Below are 25,353 nucleotides of genomic sequence, written 5' to 3'. Positions count from 1 at the left end.
CATGTTTAGTAGATCACGCTTCTCTCCCTCATCATCCCAAATTGAGTTTCGAGATGCCAATTGTGCTGGACTTTATTTACTATTGTCAAAAGTGTAAGATACAAACATACCATTTAAATCCAATTCAAATCAGGGTATCTGAGTTGCCTTCTACCTGTAGTAAGGTTATTTGTTTACATGGGTTACAAAGATACAAATTTCTCATGACAACTCCAACTCCAATTTGATATTCCAAGTTCGGTCCAAGTTTCCTTTAATTCAGTTTTCGTGGAAGCACAAAAACAATTAGGGAAATAGCCACTTAAACTAAAGAAATTTGCTCATGAACATATGCATCTTTCTTATAAATACCTGTCCGCAGACAAAGCCACTCTCAAATCTTGGTCAACAAACTGATGTTCATGAATAAAGAACATCAGTGTGAGAAAAGCAAGTTGGTAGTCACAGGGAAATAGTGTCATTTTACTTGTATTTCCATCTATTTCTGTAGTACATGGCTTTATGTACTCTATCTCTTTATCCATGGGCATCAGAGGAGAGAAGTGCAGAACCCCAGAGAAGTGAAGCATAGTTCCTCACGAACTCGTGCATCTTCACATGCCCCCCTTTCTCTGCACAAACTTCTTCTTTTTGTAGAAGTCGTAACACCCAAACCTATAGATGTTCATTTTGAAAAAGAGAATCCAAAATTAGTGTTGTGTAGAAGGTTTACAATCATGTTATTTAGTATACGTATGAGGAAAAAAGATGGCATTTGGAAAAGGAATTTAAGGTTTCACAGTCTGGCTAGTTGGAAACAACACCTTAAGAGGGCCTGAAACACGTGACTTCTCTCCTTGTCCATTTTATGACTGCGGTGAAAACCCAAGGAAACTTCTTTGAAGTGCATCAAAAACTAGGTCCATTGAGGGTTCCCCCACAGTGGTGGTCTGCAGAAGTGAATCATTGTAATTTTTGGATGCTAATATTGTTTTACAATGCAGCAGAGGAACCAGTTCTGGCAATGAAACAGTATCTCATACAAGCTTGTAATTTTTGGATGCTACTATTGTTTTACGATGCAGCAGAGGAACAAGTTCTGGCAATGAAACAGTATCTCATACAAGCTTCGACTAACGTACTTCCATGTTAAGTAATCACAATGGAACCAACATAATTTTACATGCAATGCATGTCACACATGCATATGTTCAAAAAGCACATATTCTTCAAAGTGAAGCATGTTCTTCAGCTTTCGCAACATGTAGAAGAAACAAGGATCTATTAAAATTTAAATAGAAAACATGACGAGAATAAATGCATATACAATCAAGAATCAAAGTAAATCATTGAGCACTAGAAACAATTCACCAAGGATGACATGGATATGGTTGACAAACATGATTAATTTTCTGGAGGCAAGACAAATCATAATTAGTCTTATACAAAAGATTAAAAAACAAAAACAAAAACTGCATGGCATACATAAAAGGAAAAAACCGCAAAATAAATGTTCCATGTTTGATATCAATGACATATATTTTCACTCTGTTCATATTAAAGAAAGCCAAAAGGTTCCATGCTCCCGTGGGAGCATAGTCTGCATTTATCTCATCAAGTAAAACCCAATCTAGGAGTATTTTTAGGACCCCAAATTTTGGGGATGTAAAGTCTTCAACCTATAGACTAACCTCAAGAGAAAAAAAGAAAGAAATTCCACTATATGCTTGAAAATAAAATGCATCAAGATTGAATAGAGACCATCCAATTGTTTTAGGGTGGGGTCCAAGTGTTTAGAGAACTCAAAATCCACAGTTTTTATTTTGAAATAAATCAAATAAGGATACTTAGTGTTTCCCAAATTTTGAGATCAAAAAATCCTCATAAGTCTTCCTGGAGGAGTAAATGCAGAGTATGCTCTCGCAGGAGCATAGTACATGTGCTCTTAAAGTATTGCCAACAATAAGTTGTAAACGTTACCAAGGTAGAGAGCCAAGGTTTTCAAAGCACCACATAAAACAAAGTCGCAAGTGAAACAAAATAAATAATGAAGCAGAAGTAGTAGTCCAAATTTGGCTCTCAATTACACTCACAAACCCAAGCATATTGGCCATTGCTAAGCTTGGAAGAAGAACTCCAATCAACTCTTCTGGCCTACTAGCTCAGTTGGTAAAAGGAAAAAGGACTTGGCGCTATACTCAGGGATCACTCGGGATCCACTATTGCGTCCATTTCTAAATTCATAGGTTATTCCGACTCTATGGAGGCAGAGGAAACCACACGACATGAGGATGTCAAGCTCCTTCCTCCCTTCACATTCGAGTCCCTCACCATTGAGGAGACTCCAAGAACGTTATTGCTTGGGCTTCCAAATATTCTCCCCTACACTGAGTCCTAGCTCATATTTTTTATGAGATTAACCACCTTTGTAGGGATACGCAGGTCTTATGGAGGTATAGTTGGAGGGAAGGAAACCAAGCGGCAGACACACTCGCTAAGGAGGGAGCGGCACAAAAGATGGCTCTTAGGACTGTTTTTTGGGATTGGCCTCTTCCCGTGATTGTGTGTTTCAATTCATGTTCATAACAATATTACAAGATGATTCGCCTGCCTTTTTATCCTTCACCCTTGTTATTTATAAGCCCTGCACTGAGTTTGTTTTGAAGTGTTTTATGCCCACAAAATGGAGGCAGAATTGCTTGGAAGGCAGCACATGGGAACAAAGAGCGAGCAGCCATCAGGAATTGGCCCTTGTCCTGGGTGGTCAATGTGGCAGAGCCACCATGTAACATCAATGATTCCATTCCTACCTGTTAACATGTCAAAAAAAAAACCACCACAAAGAGCGATCGTCATATGTCCATTTGGATCATTCCAGAAACTTCCCAAGAGCTGCAGAGGACTAGCAAGTCAGTGTCACATGGACTTTGAGATTTTTATGTCATTGTGAACTATGAACAATTGCAAATCAAAATGATGCCCATCATCAGAACCACAGTCCATCCCCATGATCCAACTTTGGAATCTAAAGTGGATGCACTCATTGCTAACCGTGTAGCCATGCAAAAGATGCACGAGTATCCTTTCATCATCTATCATCATCAATGGAGACACCAGCCATCCACTGCCTATCATCGTCAATGGGCATCCAAGACAAACTGCTGTTACTATGACAGACAAAAGTGGACTTGAGCAGAAAAGCCACTAATCTCTACAGTCCATTAGTGATGACAGAAAGTGGATGGTCGGTCTGTGTACAACATTATTATACACATGCGCATGTACTTGTTTTAAACTGTTTATCTTGTGTTGAAGAGGAAGTATCCATTGTACAAGCAATGGGTAAACCCACAAGTTGGGTGCTCTGTATAAAATTTTGCCACAAAGGAGAGTCCCAAAAATGCTTTACCGTAGCTCTTTTAGGTACGAAAAAATTGTGATCCAGGAACTTAATGCGGTCTACAAGGGCCCCATCTTGGTGCTGCGATACTGCTGCTTTAGCCAGGGCATCTGCTGCTGAGTTTGCCTCGCACCACGTATGTCACCATGAAACAATAATAGGCCTACAAATATGGAAGATCTTGTTGAAGATGTGAGACAACCTCCAAGGGCACGGGGAAGAGCGAGAGGACCAGGAGATGACATTTTTTGCATCCCCTTCTATGATTAGAGTCGGGCCCCGACTGAGGTTGAAAATGCATAGCCCTTCGAGGAGCACGATGACATCTGCCATGATGGAGTTGGTGTGGCTGATGGATCTGGAGAAGGATGTCAGCATGACACCAAGATGGCCTCTAAAGATGCCACCAATCCCAGCTGGGTCTGGGTTCCTGAGTGAGCAACCATCAAAATTCAGCTTGACCAGGTTCGGGGTACACGAGCAGGACTTAAAATGAGCAAAGTTTGCCAATAAGAAAAAAATCAGCACAGGCAAGATGTCGGAAAAGGTTGTTGTTATTGGCCCAAAAGATAATCAACGATCTTATCTAGGCCTTAAGAGCTTCAATGGTGGTCCTCTCTCCCTTAACGGTTCTGTTTTTGCACTCCATCCAAAGAACCCATAGAGTGGCTGCAATGGAGGCACACCACAGGAGGGAACCTGATTTCAACCATGGGACAGGGTAGAGATATTGGGTAAAGGTGGGGAACAGATCGCAGGGTGACCCATGACCAGTTAAATAATTGGAGTTTGTCTCCCCAGAGGGTCAAGGCCACTTCACAGTGGATGAAGTGGTGGGCATTGGTCTCTGCATCTGCTGTACACATTACACATCTGTTGGCGATGGGGACTCCCCTCCTTTGGATCTGGTCGACAGTGATAGGTCTTTCAGATAGGGAAATCAGGGAGAAGACCTCAATTTTGGGGGGAATGAAGAAGAAACAAGCCTTACTAACAATAGGGGGAGAACAGGATGTGGGAGAGGAGAGGGGATGGAGTATGTTGTAGAAAGAGGAAACTGAGAAGTGACCCGAAGTGGAGGGGGACCAGATTAGTTGAACCCCTCCAAATGCAGAGAGAGAGATAATAAGTGAAGAATAGAAATGGATGGAGGAATTCTTCAACCTCATGGTTGTTTACTGGCCTGCGGAAGTTTGGATTCCAGAAGTGAGAACAACCCTGGGGTACAAAGAGGTCAGACACCATGGACTCCGTTTTGAGAGTCACTAGGAAAAGAAGAGGCAATAGGTCCTTTAGGGGAGAACTGCCCAGCCAAATATCGTGCCAAAACTTGACCCTGTTGGCCAACTGGGGGTGGAAGTAAATGTGAGCCTTAAAAAGATCAAGGGCGAGGAAGGATAGATTTCCAGACCCCAGAGGATCTACAGGTGATTGTGGGATCAGATAGCGTATGAGGTTAGTGACAAAGGTACTCGTGTTGGAGCACCTCAATCCATAGTTGGCTATCCTAGATGAGAAAACGCCACCACCATTTACCTAAAAGGGCCAAATTATTGTTTCTCAGGTTGCAAATTCCTAAGCCTCTGGGTGCCTTGGTTGGCACACTATTTCCCAAGAGATGAGGTGAAATTTTTGTTGCTCATCCAGACCAGACCACAAGAAATTCTTCATGAGCTGCTGTAGACAGTTTGCTACAGAGGCAGGCATATGGAAGAGGGACATCTGATAAATTGGGATGTTAGAGAGGGTGGCCTTGATGAGCGTGACTCTACCTGCCGATGATAGGAATCTGCCTTTCCAACCAGCCAGTTCCCTTTCAAACTTGTCCAACAATGTAACTCCATTGTTGCTTTCTAAGGAGTCCAGTACTGAGGGGTACGCGAAGGTAGGTGGACGGCAGGCTATTCACTTGGGCATCAACGGATACACCAATCATCTTGGATTTGGCCATATTGAGCCTTAAACCAGTGGCCAACTCAAAGCACTTGAGAAGAAGTAAGAGGGAGTCCACTTGTTGAGTGGTGGCCCAGCAGAAGAGAAAGGTGTCGTCAGCATACTGGAGTGGGAGATGACCTGGCCTTGACTCCCAATTTTTAACCTTTCCAGCAGTCCACGTTGGTGCATCCTTTCAATGGACCTGCTGAAAACCTCTGCCAACACGGAGGAAAGGGGATAGGGGATCCCCTTGTCGAAGACCTCAAGAAGAAGGCAAAAGACCTCTCAGGGCGCCGTTGATTAGGATAGAGAAAAAGGGTTTAGGAGATACAACCTTTTAATCCAAGTCCTCCAACGTCTACCGAAACCCATTCTAAGCATCCAGGAGATTCCAGTCCACATGATCGTAAGCCTTCTCCCAATCAATTTTGATAACAATTCCAAGGATTCTGCAAGGTGTCTAGAGTGTATACATTCATTAACCGCTAGGGCTCCATCTAGGATCTGCCTATCCTTGACAAAGGCCCCTTGTTGGGGGCAGATGACCCAGTCTAGGACCTCTCTTAAGCGAGAGGCAAGAACCTTGGATAGAATTTTATAAGAGCTATAAATGAGGCTAATGGGTATGAAGTCCTTAAGTGCCTCCATGCCCTCTACCTTAGGTACCAATGCAACGAAAATGGCATTCAAGGCCTTATGGATAATGCCTCTAGAATGGCATTCCTTGAAGAAGGATAGGATATCAGGATGGATGTCCAGAAGGTTTTGAAGAGTGCTATCGGGAAGCCTTATGGCCCAGGGGCTTGGTCCAGGCCTAGGTCGTTGATGACTTTGAAGATCTTGTCTTCGGTGAAAGACTGTTGAAGCCATGCCACTTTGTCAGGTTGAATGGACCTGAAGGAGAGATCTGCCATCCTTGGTTTAGGGACCGAGGGAATAGAGAAGAGGTTGCCAAAAAACTCAATGATCGCCCCTTCCACTTGAGAAGGTTGTCGTAAATGGAGTCTCCCACTTTAATCTGGGTGATCGTGTTGTCCCGCCTATGGCAATTGGTGGTTTTGTAGAAGAAGGCAATGTTAAGATCATCATGCTTCAACCTTTTAATTCTCAAACATTGATACCAGAAGATTTCCTCCTCACAGAGGAGCAGCTGGTATCCAATTTGGGGTTGGGTTCTAAGGTTCCTCTTCTCACGGGATAGAGGCTGGTATTCTTCGACCAAGTCCCAACTGTGGAGAGCTTGGAGTTGCGCTTCTTTGGGACTCTGAAAATTCCATGGGATATGTCTACTCCAGGACAACCAACATAAAACTTTGCCAAAACTTTCTATAAATCTTGAATTGACATTATCTGATGATGAAGATGATGCTTATGTCTACTCCAGGACATGCCTAACAGATCAAGAAGGCAGTCCAAGCTTATCATGGCGTTTTCACCCATCATTGAAGATCTCTTACATGTACACACATAGAATTCAGAGTTTTGATGAAATCCAGTGCAACAAGAGCTTGATTGACCACACCCAAATAATGCATCAATTCACACACCTTAAACCAGATAAACGATGTATATTACAACACAAAAAACAGAGCGAGAGAGTCATTGAATTGGCTTGTCACTGCAACTTGAAATTAGAACTGCACTGTTACAAGCATTTATAGATCTCTCTGCTATATGAAGCATGGATGCACCAAAGGGCACGCCATTGGGACATCAAAGGAAAATTCGAAGCCCTGTAAGATCTCATCTTTTCATTTTGATATGCTCAGATATAGAATGCGAAGAACTTACAAGTTCAAAACTGAAAAAGAAAAAGTGCATCTTATTCACAGATCAAATCACAGTCTAACAGGGTAGAAAAGCGTAATTTGGTTCTGCTTTCTTCATTCATTTATAAGCCTCAGGCATCTGCTGAAAATAAATATATCTTGACATAACACGACCCACAACCAGTAGGACTCATCCTTGTGCTTGAGGGAGATGGAATATCTTCCCTTCATAACCATGACCTGTGGTCTAGTCTTTATGTCAAGGAAGTTCTTTTTTCTTTGCCTAAGTGTTATAAAGGAAAAAACTAATCATGCCATTGCCAATAATTAATGCTACATCTATGAAGTGTTTGTTAAATATAAAGCAGAAATGCAACAACAGATATAAAGAACAGGATGCCATGTGTGGTGAGAGATAAATTATCTGAATCATTGATCTCTAAGACCAGCCATCATGATTTAGAGAAGATATTTAGGAACCTTATGCCTTAAGATTTGACCCATATCCACTTCTAATCCATGTAGATTATAAATAATCAAAATATATCTCTTGATTTATTTAAAAAATTCCTTTTTAATCTCATCAAAGGATATTTAAGAATTTCAAAATAAAACAAATATGGTCCAAATAATCTAGATCCTATAAAAATATCACAAAAGATTTACTTAAAAAATATTTTTTACCTAACCAAAAAAGATATTTTCTGTAATAAAATGACACCCTCAAGATACCCCAAATTAGTGAGAAAAATGGGGCATCACTCTATGTGAGGTGCATGGCCCATGGGGGCTCCACGTTCCACACCATGTGGACCCCACATGTGTAGGGGCTGGGACCTTAGCCCCCCCACGTGGGTCCGACCACATAAGACCATTATTTTGAAAACCAACCCTTTTTAGAAAAAAAAAATTCAGAAAGAACCTTTAGGGAGCATTTATTCATTGAAAATCAATTTTAAAGTTCTAAAAAATCAAAAAATCACATAAGCATAAATACGGTTGAAAACAATATTTTTAGGGCTAAATAAAAATTAAAAATACATAAAAATACCTCTAGAAGTGGATTGATATCAATAGGTCAAAAGTGACCATCAAAGCACTCCACCAATGCAAAAATCCATGATCCACAACGACCTTCTCAAACCAACCAAGCAAAACTCATGACCTATGCTGAGGCTCATGATTCGCCCGTCAAATTTAGCCAATAAATAATGGAAACATAGTCTCGTGTATGTGGATTACAGGTTTCCCCATTAAGAGCAAGTCAGATGCACATATCACTATAATGCAAGAGGATCTCTCTATGCACATGTAAACGTATTCCTCTATAGGAGCCTACGAAGCTCTCTAGACCTACAAACAATATCCTTAGGCATCTCTCCGACCTTAGCAAGAGATGACCCTCTATAAACCCTCAACGGTAGTGCTTATGCCTAAGAAAAAAGGGTTTCGGACATGGCCTGGCTCATAGACCGCCTAACCCTAGGTAAATCAACTATAGCACAATTCCACTGAAGTACACAAATCACTATAATGTATTATAATTACATGCTCTCATGGCCTTCAAAGGCCACAAGGCCCAACAAGGCATAGGCCTGAAAATAGTATATCAGGCAATTCCGAATCTCCTCCTTAATACATAGCACCTCATCTGTATCGTGTGCAACTACAAGCTTCTTGTCCACAATAAGCAGTGGGGTAACGATTCTGAATAAATTTTTAAAGGTCTGGTGGGACTTCAGAGAACAACCTAGTGTAAAACCATTAGGGGTTGCCACTAAAGGCATGCTAGTCCAATGGCATTAGAGAAGAGGCACGTGGTTTTAGTGGCATTAGAGGTTAAATCACGTTTGAGCGAATGGAGGCAGGAAGTTCTTGTGTTGCATATTCCAAAAGGCCAATACAGTCATGCACCTTCCCACCTACCTCTTATATAGGTAATGCCATTATACAAAGGGAAATTGATTTGCAATATAGTAAACTTACAAATGAATACTTCGATTGTGAAGGAGACCCAAGTCCAAGTTTTAACTTACAGTGGAGAAACTTACAAATGAATCAGAATACTGGAATGAGCTTTCATTTTCAAAAATAGCCACGTGTATTGAGAGAGATAGAGAGGTGGCAGGTGAGGGGAGAGGATGCCTAACATATTTCCATGATCTGGAAGAAACCAATCGGACTTGGAAATCCCTCTCTAATTTGGCTAGGGAAATGGTTTGCGTAGTATGATGCAAAAACAGAAGAAAAGTGGTGCTGTAAATTGATAGAACCACATAAAACTGATTCATGCCATAGGCATCCGAGGTGCTAAATACCTCCAAGGCATTGAGGATACTACACATTCCCCTAATCTATTTGCTACATCATTAGTCTCTCTAATAACACAGCAAGTGCTAACCATTGCAGAGTGGCTAAGATGGAGAATATCTTCAATGAGGTTCACTAGTCTTCAAGCATGTGCCTGACCTCAGCACACCCAATGGATGTTAGATGAATCCTCCTCCAAAAAGGCAGGTCTAGAGATAGATTATGTAAAAAAGCTTAATTGGTCAAGATGGTGGTGGCTTCAACAATAGTGGCATTGTAAAGCTCCACAAGCCATGGGTTCTGATAAGGTCAAACAAATAGCCTCAGAGCAGTCTTTAGAAAGTCCTTCAGTGCTAGTTGGGCCCCGAGTTTCCATACCATTGTTAGAAAAACCGAGCAATCTAACCGCTAACCGCCCAGTTAGATCGGAATCGGCCAGTGGCCAGTTCCGTTTTTGGGCGATTTTGGTGATCAATCGGTATTTTTTAAGAACAAAATCAAAAAAATGTACATAAATTCCCAAAAATAAGGAATTTGGTTTGTAATGCATTTTTTAATATTCTTCACATTATGGTAAAGATTAAAAATTGTTTTTGTCATTAATACTCACTTTAATTCAAAAATCGATTCGTTAAACTCTATTTTTGTTCATTAATTTTCAACTTCATTTGAATGTATTTTATTTTAATCATTCTTTATATGCTTTTCATATTTTAGCAGATTTTTTTTTATCTTTTTTATTTTTTAACAAGTTTTTGACCGCCCGGGATTTGCCGGTTAGAATGGTTAAATCGGCCAGTTTACCGGTTAGGCCGGTTAAACCGCTTCTAGGCTCATGTCCGATTAACCGTTCCGGTTCGGATTTGCAAACACTGGTTCATACAACTTGTCAATAACATTAAAGCTTTGAGGTGCCATATTGGACAGACCCCCAAAAATTGTCTTGAGATTCAATGTCAACCACCAAGTACCAGTCACTAACAAAATTTGGGGGCCTGAAAACTCGGAAATCCTCTCTAAATCCCAGGCAATGGCTAGATCATGAATCCACTCTCTAATAGTGCCAAACAGTGCTTGTTCCTCACTTTTCATGGGCTCCACAATATAGCAGTAAATCAAAGCTTCAGAAATAGACACTATCTCCAGCTGGGAAGTAAGAATCCAGCAGCAGCACAAGAGGTAATTCACTGAGAAAGGCATCATTTCCCCATAAAATGGTGAATTCCCCCAACTTAATCAATTCTAAAAAAAGATAACTCCAATTTTAAGATGTCTTGTTACTAACTAAATGGTAAAGACATTAGAACTACCAAGCATAAATCTGGGGAACTTAACAGACTTGATAAAATCCTAGAGAAAACTTTCAACAGTCATGTGGAATGGTTAAGAATCTTAAGATTCTTGTCATTCTACTTCTATTTAAATTTATGAAGGAGACCTGCTTTAATTACAAATAAAAGCAAGTGAAATAGAGTACTGCAAAACAACATAATTTCACAGTGGCATGGAGAAACAACGGATTTTTTGACACTGAATTAAAGAGGATTTAGAAAAAAAATTGCTAGCGGAATGACAATGTGTGAGAAATTCACAAAAACAAGAATTTGGTTATCAACCATATCAAGTAAGAAAATCCTACGAATTTGAATACTTCATTGCTTAGACTTCTCGCAAGCCAATCAAAAGTTCAAGACTTAGCTCTGATCAATGGGCTCTCTTTTGATTGACAGCCACCATAATTTGACTTTTCATCAAAAATATTAAATATAAACGCATTTCTGCACTGTCACTAAAGTGCCCAACATCTAGTCATGCAGACAAGGGGGAAATCGTAGTCCCATTCAGTGATGTTATAATGGTGCAAAATGTAATAATGCCCGTATGAGCTGTTTCATGTTACCAAACAAAAATAAATAAATAAATAAAACCTATGAAATGGATTATTGTAAGAAGACTCTCAGCTTGTAGCTCTACCAATAGGAACCGCAAATTGGGAATCACTTTTTGAATACTTGAGACATATTACGCCATTTCTTGACATTTAAATATTCCAGCCTCGCACCAGATTTCATTTAAAGTAACGAACAGAAAGGAAGTGCAACAAGAAGTGAGATCACTTGGGTGCAATTGTGCATTTCTTTAATGAGGTTCTGTCAAAACGAGAAAGGCCGTACCCCATACAAGAATAATACCTGCAGGCACAGCGATATTTATCAATGCAAATGTTTCAATCAGAAGACCATCAGAAATAAATGTTTTCAGTTTTCCACCAGAACTTATATTATCCTTATTTCAGACAAAAATCGTCAATGGACAAGCAACACACGAATTAGTTGCATAGTTTAACTATTTGCAGGTGTCCGGAAGAAAAAGAGACATGATTTTTAATAAACTATAAATACTTATTGAATATCAACTAAACAAGCTAATAACTATCCCTTGATCTTTTAAAGAGAAACCACTAGGAAAGGAAATTTACCAGTAGATCACATGACCAAGTACAACACATACCTCACGAGCCCCAAAGCACGATCTTGATGCACACATTTAAATGTGTTGTGCTCATCTCCTGGTACACCGGAGGAGCTCAAATATCTGAGAATCTTTTGGACTGCCCGTGCCATGCTATATCACCCCTGACATGGAAAACCCATGTCTATGAAGCAACTTTGGGAACCAAATGGACTCTAAGAGGTGCCCAATGAGACTTCCATGTATGAAATAGCAATGAAATCTCTACCCTATATTGCAGATTCTATACCCATGCTATGCTTCTTTAAAAAGGCCCTTCTTCATCAATTCAGTAATAAGGGTACGATAGGTACAAGCCTTACTACGGAGACCCTTTTCTGACATTTCCTCATAGAGATCAAATGCAATATCCAACTGCTTCTCTTTGCAATATTTCGTTATAAGTATGTGCTATGGTACATGGTCAAGAGCACATCCATTTTCTTCATCTTAACCAAAAGCTCATGGGCTTCATGTGTTTTGCCACTTATGCAAAGCCCACGAATCAACTCTGTATAAGTGACTGTGTCAGGGTGGTACCCTCTTCTTAACATTTCATCGTGCAATTGAAATGCAAAATATACATGACCAAAACTACACAACCCACCTATAAGCAGGTTGTACGTAACCACATCAAGAAGAATCCCATTTTCAAACATCTCTTCCTTCAACATGAATGCTCCTTGAAGATTTCCTGCCTTCACATGAGCATGAATAAGGGCCTTGTAGGTGAAAATGTTGGGCGCCACACTTAATGCTAACATATGATATGTCACCTCATATACAAGCTCTATTTCTCCACATCTTCCATACCCATCAATAACTAAATTCCACACAAAAGGGTCAGGAAGGATAGAATCATCTAACATCTTGTGGAGAAGCTGATGTGCTCTGCATACATTTCCGTGCAAGCAAAGGCCTCGAATAACCAGTGCATAAGAGATGTGATCAGGTAAAACACCATTAGAAGACATTTTAGAGAGCATGATCCATGCTTCTACCAATTTCCCTTCTCTACAATGTCCATTTATGAGAGTACTATATGTCACAATGTTAGGAGAAATTCCCTTCTTAAATTTCAGAGAAGAACTTATAAGCAAAGCTCATATCGCCTCCCATGCAAAATCCATTAATAATAACATTATATGAAACAACCTTTACCAAGATACCTTTTCTCAACATTTCATCCCATAATTCAAGAGCCTTAAGCATATTCCCTTCCCTGCAATGTCCATTCATAAGAATGGTCATAGTGATCAGATTAGAGGCCTTGTGCTCAGTTAGTAACTTTGCTAAAAGCTTATTAGCATCTTCCAATTGACCCCTGTTGCAAAGGGCATTAACAAGTATATTACAAGGGATTCTGTTGGGTTTGATGCCATTCATCACCATAAAATTTAGAAGAACAAAAGCACCATCTATATAATTAAATCTACAGAACCCATCAACTAATGTAGTATACGTGACACAATCGGGGATCAACCCCAATTCCATTATCTCTTTCAAAAGCCTATTTGCCTTTGCGAGATATCCCAGTTTGCAGAGACAATTCATCATGTGGTTATAAGTACCAATATCAGGAACAACAAGCAATTTTTCTCTCAACCTAAGAGCAACTTCTACCTTGCCTTTGTGACACAACGCCCTGATCAAGCCAATGTGCTTGCAAATATTGGGGTCCAATTTATTCCCTGAATACTCAGTGTACCCATCCCCTGCACCAATTTTCTTCAACCTATTTAAGGCATTGTTTTTCGGACGTTTATTCTTCAGAATAAACTTTCTAGAGCCCAAATTTCTTGATGAATTTTTACCCATACTTTTTCCTATGATCAAAGAATCACCACCCAATTGTTTATTCCATTGATACTCCCCAAATTCTTTGTGCACCTAGTAAATGAGGAGAAAATCACATGGTTCAAATCGAGAATCCCCTTGTTCATCTTCAAAAATCTCACCAATCTATTGCAATATTGGAAAGGAAGAATATAACCATGTCTATTGATCACACCGACCACTAAAACAACTTCCTCAAACATCTGAACCCTTACCAGAGAAACAATAATCGTATCCAAAACCATCGGTTTTACAGAGTGATTGACAAGGAAATCAACAGCTTCAATTAGAAAAGACTTACTGTGATTGAATATGAGCCTTTGGATAAGAACGAATATGCCACTTCTCAAACCACCATTGCTCAAGACCAGTAACGTTGTGCAATAAGTCTCAACTGAGTGCTTGAATCCTGGTTGGTCAGAGACCCATAAAAAGAATTGAAGAACCAAGTAGTGATTGCTAGAGAGTTTAGATAGAATAAAAGCAGCCATTGATGGATTCATCGAAGGAAACTCAGTTTTGAGAGAGATCCACTGATAGTTTTGGACCAAGTTGCAGGCCCGGTCGATAATAGAGATTTCAAATTCCATAGAAGAGACAGAAGGAAGTGAGAAAGAGGAAGTATATGGCATACGGGGGAAACCCAAATGAGGTGGGATAGATGGAGGTCTGAAAAGGTGGTGGCCTTGGCCGTTGAGGAGGGATTTGAGGAGTTTTCTCATTGTTTTCTCTCACTTCTGTGATTTGGAAGGATGCAAATTGGTGGGTATAAACGTTTTCGGAGTGAAGATTGTGCACAGTGAGGAATGAGTTGGTCGTGAGTAATGAGTTGATTGTGGAGAGAGACAACCTGCCATTCACCGATTTCTCTTGCGGGCCTGCTGCGCATCGTAGCAGCTCTGTATATAAAATAAATTGGTGATATGATAGCATGTAAGTTAAATATTAATGATTATATAAAATTTTAAACTGAATAAAATTATAAAAAATGAAAAACAATATATATATATAATATAAAAGGAAAAGATAGGGATTAGCTCACACATACGAGTTCAATGGTCCAGATTGAATCTGGGTCAATCTGACGATCACGAATATTCAATAATACTTGAATTTTATTTTATTTTCTACAAATGCAAATCACTTGTAATTTGAGGTGTGTGTTATTCTCATCAAGGCGAACCTAATAAAAATATAAAAACAAATAATTCGTGAAAAATAAAATAACCAAAATGCCTTTAAAACTTTTTGAGGGTATTTTGGTCAATTTTTTTTATGCAAAATATTTTTTTGATATTTTTTGAAGATTCATCTATTTTTGATGAACACACGTCTAAAATTTCAAATGATTTGAATTTGTAGAAAAAAAATCTAAAATTAAAATACTACCGCACATCCGTGATCATCAGATCGGCCCAGATTCAATCTGAGCTATTGAGCTCATATGTTCATAAGAGCTAGTGAGCTAATCACATCTTTTCTCATATATATATATATATATATATATATATTTCGTTCAATGTAATATTTTATGAATCCATCTTCACTATTAGATAATAATTAATTTTTATATTTTAATTATATTATCTTTTAACCTACTCTAAAATTAATATTAATTATATTAGTAAATATATTATTTATATATTATTCTAGAATATTAAAAAATAAAAATATAAAAACATATCAATAAATTTTAAAATATAATTATAGTTCTATTTATAATTACATTTTGAAGTAATTGTTTTTAAAATCAATTTCAATTATATTATTTGGATTGAAGTGAGAGATAGATATAGATATCTATGCGTATACCAAAGAGAAAAATACAAAATGATTTATCTTTTTTTTTTGTATCGATCAATACAAGTATTACCCTTTTTTTGTTTTATATATTAATATATTATTAACTTATATAATTCGTATATTTAATTAATTATTTCCTATTTTATTTTTTGTATTTTAATTATATTATTTTTAAAAATAATTAAAATTATCTTCAATTATATTAGTAACTGTGCTATTTACTTATAAGTATCAAAAAACTAGAAAAACATGTCGTCACATGATACATGGAACAAATAACTTACACTTTTTAGTTTTTAAAAAATCGAAAATCTCTAATTTTAGGTTTTTTAAAAACAAAAATCTCAAAATTTTGGTTTTCTAAAAACCTAAAAATCTCAAATATTTGATTTTTCAAAACCAAATATCTCAAATTTTTTATTTTTAAAAATCCAAAAATATCAAAATTTCTCGACCCAAAATCCCCTCTAAAATTGAGTTCGTAATCTATAGATCTTATCATAATATGGAAACTTGTGATAGTATAATGGAACATATCCTATAAGTCCCTTCTTTCCACAAATTTATTGAAGAACTTGCAGCCCAGCTACCCTCTTGGTAAAAGATATCCATAATAGCGAAATAAATCAACTTAATTTAAAAAAGAAAAAAGTTTATATAGAGCCCAAACCCTGAATAATCAAATTAGAGCCCACTTCAAAAATTTCACTAAAAAAGGTCGTTTTAATGCTCAAATATCTTCAAATTGATCATCTCGACATAAAGATGCATGAACATGAAAAAAAGTAGATTTCAAGTTTTGGAAATGGTGCATCTTGTGACGCATTGTTAGACTGTCAATGTTCAAGATTTTTATGTTTTTATAGATTTGTTGGATCTACACTATTTTTAAAGCTTTAAATTTTATAATTAAAAAATTTATATATTTTAAGGCTAATAACCACATTTCTCCATACCATTTGAACGTGAGCTTTATTTTGATTGTTTAGAGCTTGGGCTCCATACAAATTATAGTTAGCAAGTTGGGGACTATCAAAATCATTTTTTTTTTAAAAAGTCGGATGAAAAAATAGGATAAAAAATACAGATCAACAAAAATACTTCATGTGAAGTTATCGCCAATATATCGGACTAGGCTCAAAAAATCTGAATAAAAAAATCGGATAAATACATATACACCATATCAAACCTACTTAAATACATATTTAAAAAAATCATTAAATACTTTAGCAAATATCACACCCACTTAAGTACATACCAAAAAAAAAAGACACGATTTATTTTATCATCAAATGCTTTAACTATAAGATAACGACTTTATAACAATGGTTAATGATTAGGAAACATATGCATGCTTGCATTTGGGTTTGAGTCCTCTTGTTTCTAGCTTTTAGAGAGAGAAGGGATAGATGAGAGAACAAAAAAATGGGGGAACTGCTACAAAATTCGTGGAAGGGGTTGAATTTTTGTGAGTGGAAGGGAGTGTAGTGCCATAATTCCTCTTCTCATGTTGTAAGTCTCAGAGCAGATGCATATGCATTCAATATCGATGCGCAACCATACCTTGTATTTTCAGGATTATGGAAGGAACTGCTACAAAATAGGTTTACGAGCAGTAAGAGCATCGAAGTTTCAGAGAGAAACCACCAGCTTAAGAGCAAGATTCATGCAAAGAAGGTTTGTTCTACTCCTCATTAAGGTTCCTGTTTATTCTTCTTCTTTGTAATTTTCCAATGGGGTTTTTTCTCTATAATTTGCAGGTTTCAAAGGTTGAGGTTCTAGAGAGAGAAACAGGGCCCTTTTCATTTTTTTGGATTTTTCTTTGTAAAATCAGTGAAAAGACTGTGGTTCAATGGGGTTTTTCTCTGTAATTTGCAGGTTTCAAAGCTTGTGGTTCTAGACAGAGAAACATGGCTCTTTTTATTTTCTTGGGTTTTTATCTGTAAAATCAGCAAGAAAAAGAACGTTTTTTTTTGTCTCGTTTTAAACGTTTTTAAAAAAACGCTCCGTTTTTTCTGAAAAAATCGGCTATTAATCACCGATTTGCTGACTATGATACAAACCGCACCCTTTATAAAAATAAAAGAATAACATCAAGTCTTCATATTAACTTTAAATTTGACCTCAATCAATCTCAATATCCGGACTGGTTTCAACAAGTTTCTCTTATCTCTTGAAGCCTGCTTAGCCTATGTTATTTGCGTCGCTTTTATTATCTTTTCAGGTAACTCTTCTCTATATATAAGACTCCCCTCTTACATCTATTTTTTTTGAAATTGTATCATAGTGTACATCTATTCATGAGCCAAATGTTTTTTTTTTGCTTTTTCTTTTAAAGTGTGATATCCATTAGCCACCTCTCTTATTATTGTTTCTAGTTTGCAACATGCGTTTTGTTATAAGCTTGATACATATAGCCATATAAAAAGAATGGGAGTTGTTTCTATCAAGAAATGAAATATACAAATTCACATAAATAAAAAGGATATGTTTCTATTAAGAGATGAAATGTACATATTCACATAAATAAAAAGGATATGTTTAAAAAAGTTCTAAGAAGTGGAATATGGGTAGTTTGGTTACCCGTATTTCATGTTTCGAGTAAAAATAAACGATGATATTCCTGTTTGCAATCCTTATATTTTTGGGTTTTTGAAAAACCAAAATTTTGATATTTTATATTTTAAAAAAACAAAAAAATTAATATTTTCGGTTTTTGAATAATTAAGTATTTGATATTTTCGGTATTTCAGAAACTAAAATTTTGAGATTTTCAATTTTTGAAAACCAAAAATTTGAGAATTTTGATTCAAAACTGGAATTTTTTGACATTTTTTAGAAAAAGTTTGATAACGGAAAAAAAAAAAAGGGTATAGAAGTAATAACGTGAACTATGAGATAATTTTGTAATAATGGTTAAAAAATGAATATATGTGTATTTTTTTCTTCTTTTATTTTTGCATTCTCAAGTGTATAATAATTTAATAATTGTCAAAAATCACAATGTAAAAATATAATTAATTCCCTTTTTTATTATTTAAAAAATATTTAAAATCATTTACAATTGTATTAGTAAATATATTATTTACTTGTAAATAAATATTATTATAAAAATTAAAGAAAATGAAATTACCAAAAAAAAAAAAAAGCCATGCATTTGCATTACATAATTGTATTTTTATATATTTAATGTATAATTATCTCTTTTAAATATTAACTTTATGATTATCTTTACCAATATAATAATATACTCAATTAATGAATAAATACATGTTATTTTGGCAATATCGATTTAGGCCAGATTTAATGGGACATTAATTGAGAAGCAAAGAGAGATTAATAGATATTTAATAAGATGCAATTGAGAGATATTTATGTAGAGATTAAATAATCAATATGGTATAAAATTATAAATAAAACTTAAATGGGCAAATTTGAAATTAAAAAAGACACTTGTCAAAATATATAATAGAGAGATTAATATATATCTCTCACCGTGTGTGTTTACTTGATTCCTCGCAAGTCTTTTAAAATCGAGCGATCGAGATTGAGGAATATGGATCGGGAGACATCGGGATTGGAGTTTGGCTGTGATTGAACTAGTTCCAAAAATGTGGTATCAACCCGGTTCCCCCATCTAGGGATGGCAATGGGTCAAATGGCCTGTCTTGGTCGGCCTGGCCCTAAAAAATTAGGGCATGGGCCACAAAATGTGTCCTAAGGGCTGGGCCTGGGCCTGGGCTAGCCAAGATAGGCCCAATCCCGTTTGGCCTGTCCCAATCTTTGTTTTTTTCATCTTTTCTATATTGTTTTCCTTTAATTTTACCCGGCACAATATAGCCCCATCAAAATAGGGTCAGGTAGGGCCAAGGCCCCGGCCCATTGCTAGCCCTAACCCCAACTCAACCCAACCCCAAAACCCCTCTTTCGTACATTTTCCTTTTTTTTTTTAAAAAAAATCATTAAATTGGATGAAACTCCTTGTAAAATAATTAACGGGATTAAATTATCTTTGTTAACATTCGAGGACAATTTTTTCTTTTTCATTTCAAATCGATGACTTCAAGAAATTTTATAAATACCCAAATTGACCAAGTTCAATATTTGGAATGTGTAACATCATAGGAATTTCTGTGATGTAACCAAGAAGCTTCAACCAAATCATCATGAAAATACCCCTAGTTGTTTTGTAGCATAAATAAAGAACACATTATTCAGTATTACTAATAAGAAACAATTAGTTATATTTTTCTCATTCAACACTTAGGGCATGTTTAGTTCTCCAAAACATATTTGCCATGAAATATTTTATTGTGAAAAAATTCCCTCAAATAGTATGCGTGGGAACATTTTCACATTAATTAACTGTCCATTGGTGTGTGGAAAGATGTACTCAAACCAATTGGTATAAAATATTGTCCATTGGTGTGTGGAAAGATGTACTCAAACCAATTGGTATAAAATATTCCTACGCCTATCTACATGAGCAAATTCTTTCATATAAAAATATTTTTTGGGAAATATTGACGTGCCCTTAAGTACTTTACATGGATCTTTTTCTTTGAGGTGAAACTTTGTATGCATCAAATTACAAAAAATACCTTTAGTTCTTCTACATTATTAATATTAAACAATGTGTCCCTTATTCCATGTAATGTGGAATAATTAGGAGCTTTACAAAACTACTCCTAGTTCCACTGCATTATTAATATTAAACAATGTGTCCCTTATTTGTAATATTAAACAATGTGTCCCTTATTTGTAATACATTTTTGTTATGTGGATGAGGCATCTTGGCAAGTCAAATTACTAAACTATCCATTATTATTTTTCGTTCCGGTTACTGGATGAGGGCAATTTGGGTATTTTTTTAAAAAAATTGAGAAGGTATCTAAGTGAAGTGTAAAAGAAAAAGTTTGCCTCAAATATTAATGGATGCAGTTAGCAATTGGGCCAGGCCCGCATATGTAGAAATGTGGCTCTTCTTGAAAACCTATTTTTCAGATGGATTTTTTTATTTAATATTTAAAGACATGTAATCTCTAAAATGGAGATCATGAATATGAATAAATAAATAAATTATAAATAATAATTCTATTAAGAAAAATTTGGACCGATAGTTTCCATTGAATTTAGATGGATCTCCTACTTTTCTGGACCACATATGTAGAAATATGGTCCAACCCTCATGAAACAATTTTCCATTATTAATAGGGATACTTGGACTACATTTTTTTTTAGAGAAGTTTACGTAGGGGCAAATACGAAAAGAGAGGGGTTCAATTTCAAATTGAAAATGCGTTTGTTCCAAATTACAGGTAGCATCTCCCACTATGGTTTTTTTTTTCAATATCCGATAAACGGAACATCAAACTGATGGGTTTTTTGTATTTAAACAAAGATAAGTGGTCAGGTGTGCGAATTACCGGAGAGCTCTCCGGCTCCTTTCAAACGATGAAGCCAAAGTGTCACTCCCAATGGAGGAGAGTTTAGAGAGAGCGGAGGAGGAGATGAGAAAGAAAGAGTAGAGTATTATTTTTCTCTCTCTTGAAAACAAGTGCAGGGATTGAGAGGAAGATGTATGTATGGAAAGGAGTGGAGCAAAAGATGGGCTTCCCATTCCACCTCCCAACTCCGTGCATATGGAACCCAGTTTACACGCTCTGATCTCCCATCATCCAATTTGCCCTGCCCCACCACGGACGAGAGAATCTCTCATCTCTGTGTAAGGCATCAACCATCAACGTACTGCATTTCTCATAGCAAAGAGCATAGCCGGAAGAAAAACCAGGTAAATCATAGATAAATAGCGGCATTAACCAAACCAGATACTGTAGAAACAGAAGCAAATGCCCCAATTTATGGTAGGTTTATTCTGCAAATCTCTTCCTTCACCATCTTCCAGCCCAGCCGATCTCTTCTCTCTTCCTCTACAATCCCAAACCCAAATACCTTTTTATTTTTCCAAGTAGATCTGTAAACCAGCCGATCTCCTCTCTCTTCCTCTACAATCTCACACCTCTCAAAACCCAAAACTATTGTTCTCTCTCCCCCTCTTTGTAAGTTACCTTAGCACCTATTATACCACTTCTGCACAAGTGGTTGATTGCGAGGGCTTTGCCAAGCACCAAGCCATGACAAAGCCTGCATCGAATGGGGTCCTGCAAAACTCCTCTATGTAAGTCAAATGAGCGCTCTCTCTCTCTCTCTAAACCAACAAAGCTTAGAAGGGCCGACCAGTAGTTCGGACACCGGACAACATCTTTTCGTAAATACAAAAAAAACCTGTCGTGTTCGGTTTACAGGAGAAAGGGTAACTTGAAAAAAAAACTCCAGCCGAGGGGAGTATCTCCCCCATAATTTGTAACAAAAATACCTGGACCCCCAATAGTACCCATACACAAATTTCTCTTTCTTTTAAGCTTATCTAAATTTTCTTACGTTCCCCTAAATCTCTGCCTTATAAAACCCTTATTTTAATTTTTTTTATTTTTATCTTTTATATTTATTGGCTCATCGTCGACCGAACGATCCGACATGAATATGTGGCATGGACCACAACCCCACCGATCTGGGTTTTGAAACCTTGCTACCAAGGTCTAAAAGGTCGGCTTGTGACACTGAACCGACAACATGCAGAGCTCAGATCGACTCGGACTTGTTCGACCACATCTAGCAATATTTAAAAAAAAAAATTCATATAATTTTAAAAACTAGAATAATTAAATATATTGAAAATTAAATGTATTACATATTTAAATGAATCATTAAGAAAATGCGAACATTGAGTCCTAAATGTAATATATTTCAATAAGGATTGTATAAGGAGGTTACAATCATTTTTAGCCATTAGATGTAAAATTTAATAAATAAAAATGTATCATAATATTCAAGAAATTTTATTTTAGACTTTGTGTCAAAACAATGACACATCCTCAACCACCAATTTCAAATCTAATGGTCAATAATGCTTGTAGCTATATAAAAAGTAAATTGAATATCAATATTATATATTCATCTCTACATTATTAGGCCACAATTAATGTGTGGAGATGTCGCTATCGTCATCATCATTATCACTCAAGCCTTATCCCAAGTGATAGACATGTGTGCAAGAATAAAGCAAGACCATCTCTAGAAAAGATGTAGGTCATGTGATTTTCAAATAAAGAAGCTTGGAGCATGATGCATAGTATCTTTCTCTTTTTTTTTAAATAACAAATCCTATTTTTTGGATAAAAATATTTTAGGATAGTAAAAAAAAACAAATGTACTTTGATAAAATTTAGGAAAGAAGTATATCATGCATTCTATATTATTAAAAATATATGAAAGTGAAAATAATTATATTTTAATATATTAGATAATTTTTCATTAAATATATCATGTTACAAATAAAATATTATATTATGAGTAACATATGACAAAAAAATCATATTCATCATATTGCTATTTATAACAAATATTTATTTAATAAAATATTGAATAGTTACTAGTTTAATGATAATAATAATAGAGAAAGTATATAATGAGACCATTTACATTTAGTACAAGTGGTCACAATTAACTTTGACCATTGGATATGAAATTGGGTGGTTGCATTTATTTAATAAACCAAGCTCAAAGTTCAAACTTTGTGACAAACCTAAATTATCAAATTACACATTGGATGGTTATAAGTAATTGTGACCTCAATGTACAAAAGTTAAATGGTATATAATCCTATAATTTAAACAATGGTTTAACCTGACAAAAGATACAACCAACGTTGAAACAAAATTGCATATTTTAAGGTTTTTCTCACCAAATTATTTCACTGCAGACACTTGTGCTTTGTGAAAACTAAGGGGAAATAAGAGAGTGAAGATTTTCGGTATTTTTGGAGATCGAAATTTATAGCTTTTTATTTGGAAAATTTACATAATTATCTCTTATATTTTGTGCAATTTAAATATGGGAAAAATTTATATAGAGCCGAGGCTCTAAACCATCAAATTAGAGCCTAACTCAAAAATTTCACTAGAAAAGGTTGTTTTGATGCCCAGATATCCTCAAATTGATCATATCGGCATCAAGATGCATGGACATGAGAAAAAAACGGATTTCAAGTTTTGGAAATAGTGTATTTATTAATACATTTTGGACCGTCAATTTTCAAGATTTTCAAGTTTTCATATATCTATTGATCTACACTATTTTTGAAGCTTCAAACTTTATAAATAAATATGAAAATATGCTCTAAGGCTATCACAATGATTTTCAGTATTGAAACCATATTTCTCGATACTATTTGAAAGTAGGCTCTAATTTGATTGTTTAGAACCTAGGCTCTATACAAACGGCACCCTTTAAATATTGCCTTTAATATTATTAATTAATTATAGGCAATTGAAGAAGGCCTTTTTAGAGGGCCAGGCATCTCTCTGACATGAGGACTAGTATCTCCTCCCTGCCCACCTCTATCAGCAGGCCCTTCTTTTGCAAGACTTAAGAAGGTCTCTCATGGCCTAATTTGAATTATTTCAATGTTCTCTAAGATTGAATTCGGGTCCTTTGGGGTCAACCCCACGGCTTCTCATGCTTTAGAGCATGCATCATATTTGAATGTTACTTTTCTGTAGATCTAGTCGAACTTAAAGTTTTGTACACGCTACTCAACATATTGTACCAATGAAAATATAAAAAATAATTTAAGCAAATTATTAACCAAGTACCCCTAAAATGTGTTTGTATATTTAAGTGATTTTTTTTATTTAATTATTTGTTTTGATGGTGAGAAGGATAAACCTAATCAATTTGAGCTCAATCCGATGTATATAAAAAATATAAAATCGAAATACTCTTAATAATTTGGGCATAAATGTGAGATATAAAACATGTGAGACATTTTTCTAAAAACAAAAAGCTATAAAAATGTTTGCATAAGTTACCCATTCTACTTTATATAAATAGTTTGGGGATTTAAAGCAACCATGGAAGACTTACATTGCTCGATGTTATGGTAAGCTATTCTTTAAAGAAGTGTTATAACATGACCCATATACGACACACCTGGCTGGCTAGGGACCATACTAGTAAAAACACACTCTCGGACATGGCTTAGCCTTCCATAAAGAATAGGATGCTATGCGATGGATACAGTAATTTAGATAACGAGTGCGTAGAAGTTTAGTACCACATCGTGGAGAATATAGAGATGTCACGGGCAACACCACAATAAACTACGGCATCGTTGACATGATTAGGCACGGAGCCGTGTGATGAGCACAGAGCGAACTATTCTTTCGCCTTTTACTAAAGAATACCGTGTGCTCGTCACTCGAAGCGGCATACGCCTATTTTTGAAAGGGTGTCTCTATCGAGACTCACCCTAACAAACCAAATGAAAATATTCTCTTAATTTTTTCTCTCTCTATCTCTCTTATTTATTCTAAATTTCGAAAATTTATTTACCTTCCAAAGTCCATTTACGTTCCTCCTCATGGGTTGGGTTGACCCCAACCTGTGTTTGGTTTTTTTTTGGCGTGTTTGTTTCCTCCTCTCATTGGTGGGAATGGGTTGGATCTTGGTCGCTCCCAACATCACTAGGGGTCTTGGCGTTTTTTTTTATCTTAACTTTTTTTTTAATCTTAAAGATATTTTTTCTTTTTTCTTAAAGATATCTCACTAGGGGTTTTGCCGTTCTTTTTTTCTTAAAGATATCTTTTGGGTATTTTTTTTTTTTTTAAAGATGTCTTTTGAGGGTGCTTGATTTTCTTAAAGATATCTTTTGAAAAGCTGATTATGGGTTGGGTTTGGGTCCAAGATATC

General features: G+C 36.1%; 2 long non-coding RNA genes and 1 other non-coding gene across 4 annotated transcripts; 2 read left to right on the top strand and 1 right to left on the bottom strand.

Annotated features, from left to right (window-relative positions):
- Positions 1–46: 46 nt before the first annotated feature.
- On the bottom strand, positions 47–13,914 carry LOC110006390 (uncharacterized). 2 transcript variants are annotated; one of them, XR_016041740.1, is made up of 4 exons: positions 11,905–13,914; positions 11,368–11,585; positions 804–929; positions 47–654 (listed from the first exon to the last, which is right to left on the bottom strand). It is a non-coding gene; the product is annotated as an uncharacterized LOC110006390 (long non-coding RNA). The 2 variants fall into 2 exon arrangements; XR_016041741.1 differs by lacking the exon at positions 11,368–11,585 and having other exon boundaries at positions 11,905–13,228.
- A 2,966-nt stretch (positions 13,915–16,880) lies between these two features.
- Positions 16,881–17,446, top strand: LOC148780421 (uncharacterized). Its single transcript, XR_016041743.1, has 2 exons — positions 16,881–17,220; positions 17,304–17,446. It is a non-coding gene; the product is annotated as an uncharacterized LOC148780421 (long non-coding RNA).
- Positions 17,447–24,794: 7,348 nt separating this feature from the next.
- Positions 24,795–24,910, top strand: LOC148780420 (U5 spliceosomal RNA). The gene has a single exon (XR_016041818.1). It is a non-coding gene; the product is annotated as a U5 spliceosomal RNA (small nuclear RNA).
- Positions 24,911–25,353: the final 443 nt, after the last annotated feature.

This window comes from Amborella trichopoda, chromosome 9 (genome assembly GCF_054954075.1).
Source record: "Amborella trichopoda isolate Santa Cruz 75 chromosome 9, AtrichopodaSantaCruz75HAP2 v2.0, whole genome shotgun sequence".
In the NCBI taxonomy this organism is placed as follows: domain Eukaryota; kingdom Viridiplantae; phylum Streptophyta; class Magnoliopsida; order Amborellales; family Amborellaceae; genus Amborella; species Amborella trichopoda.
This window is presented reverse-complemented; position numbering and strand designations above follow the sequence as displayed.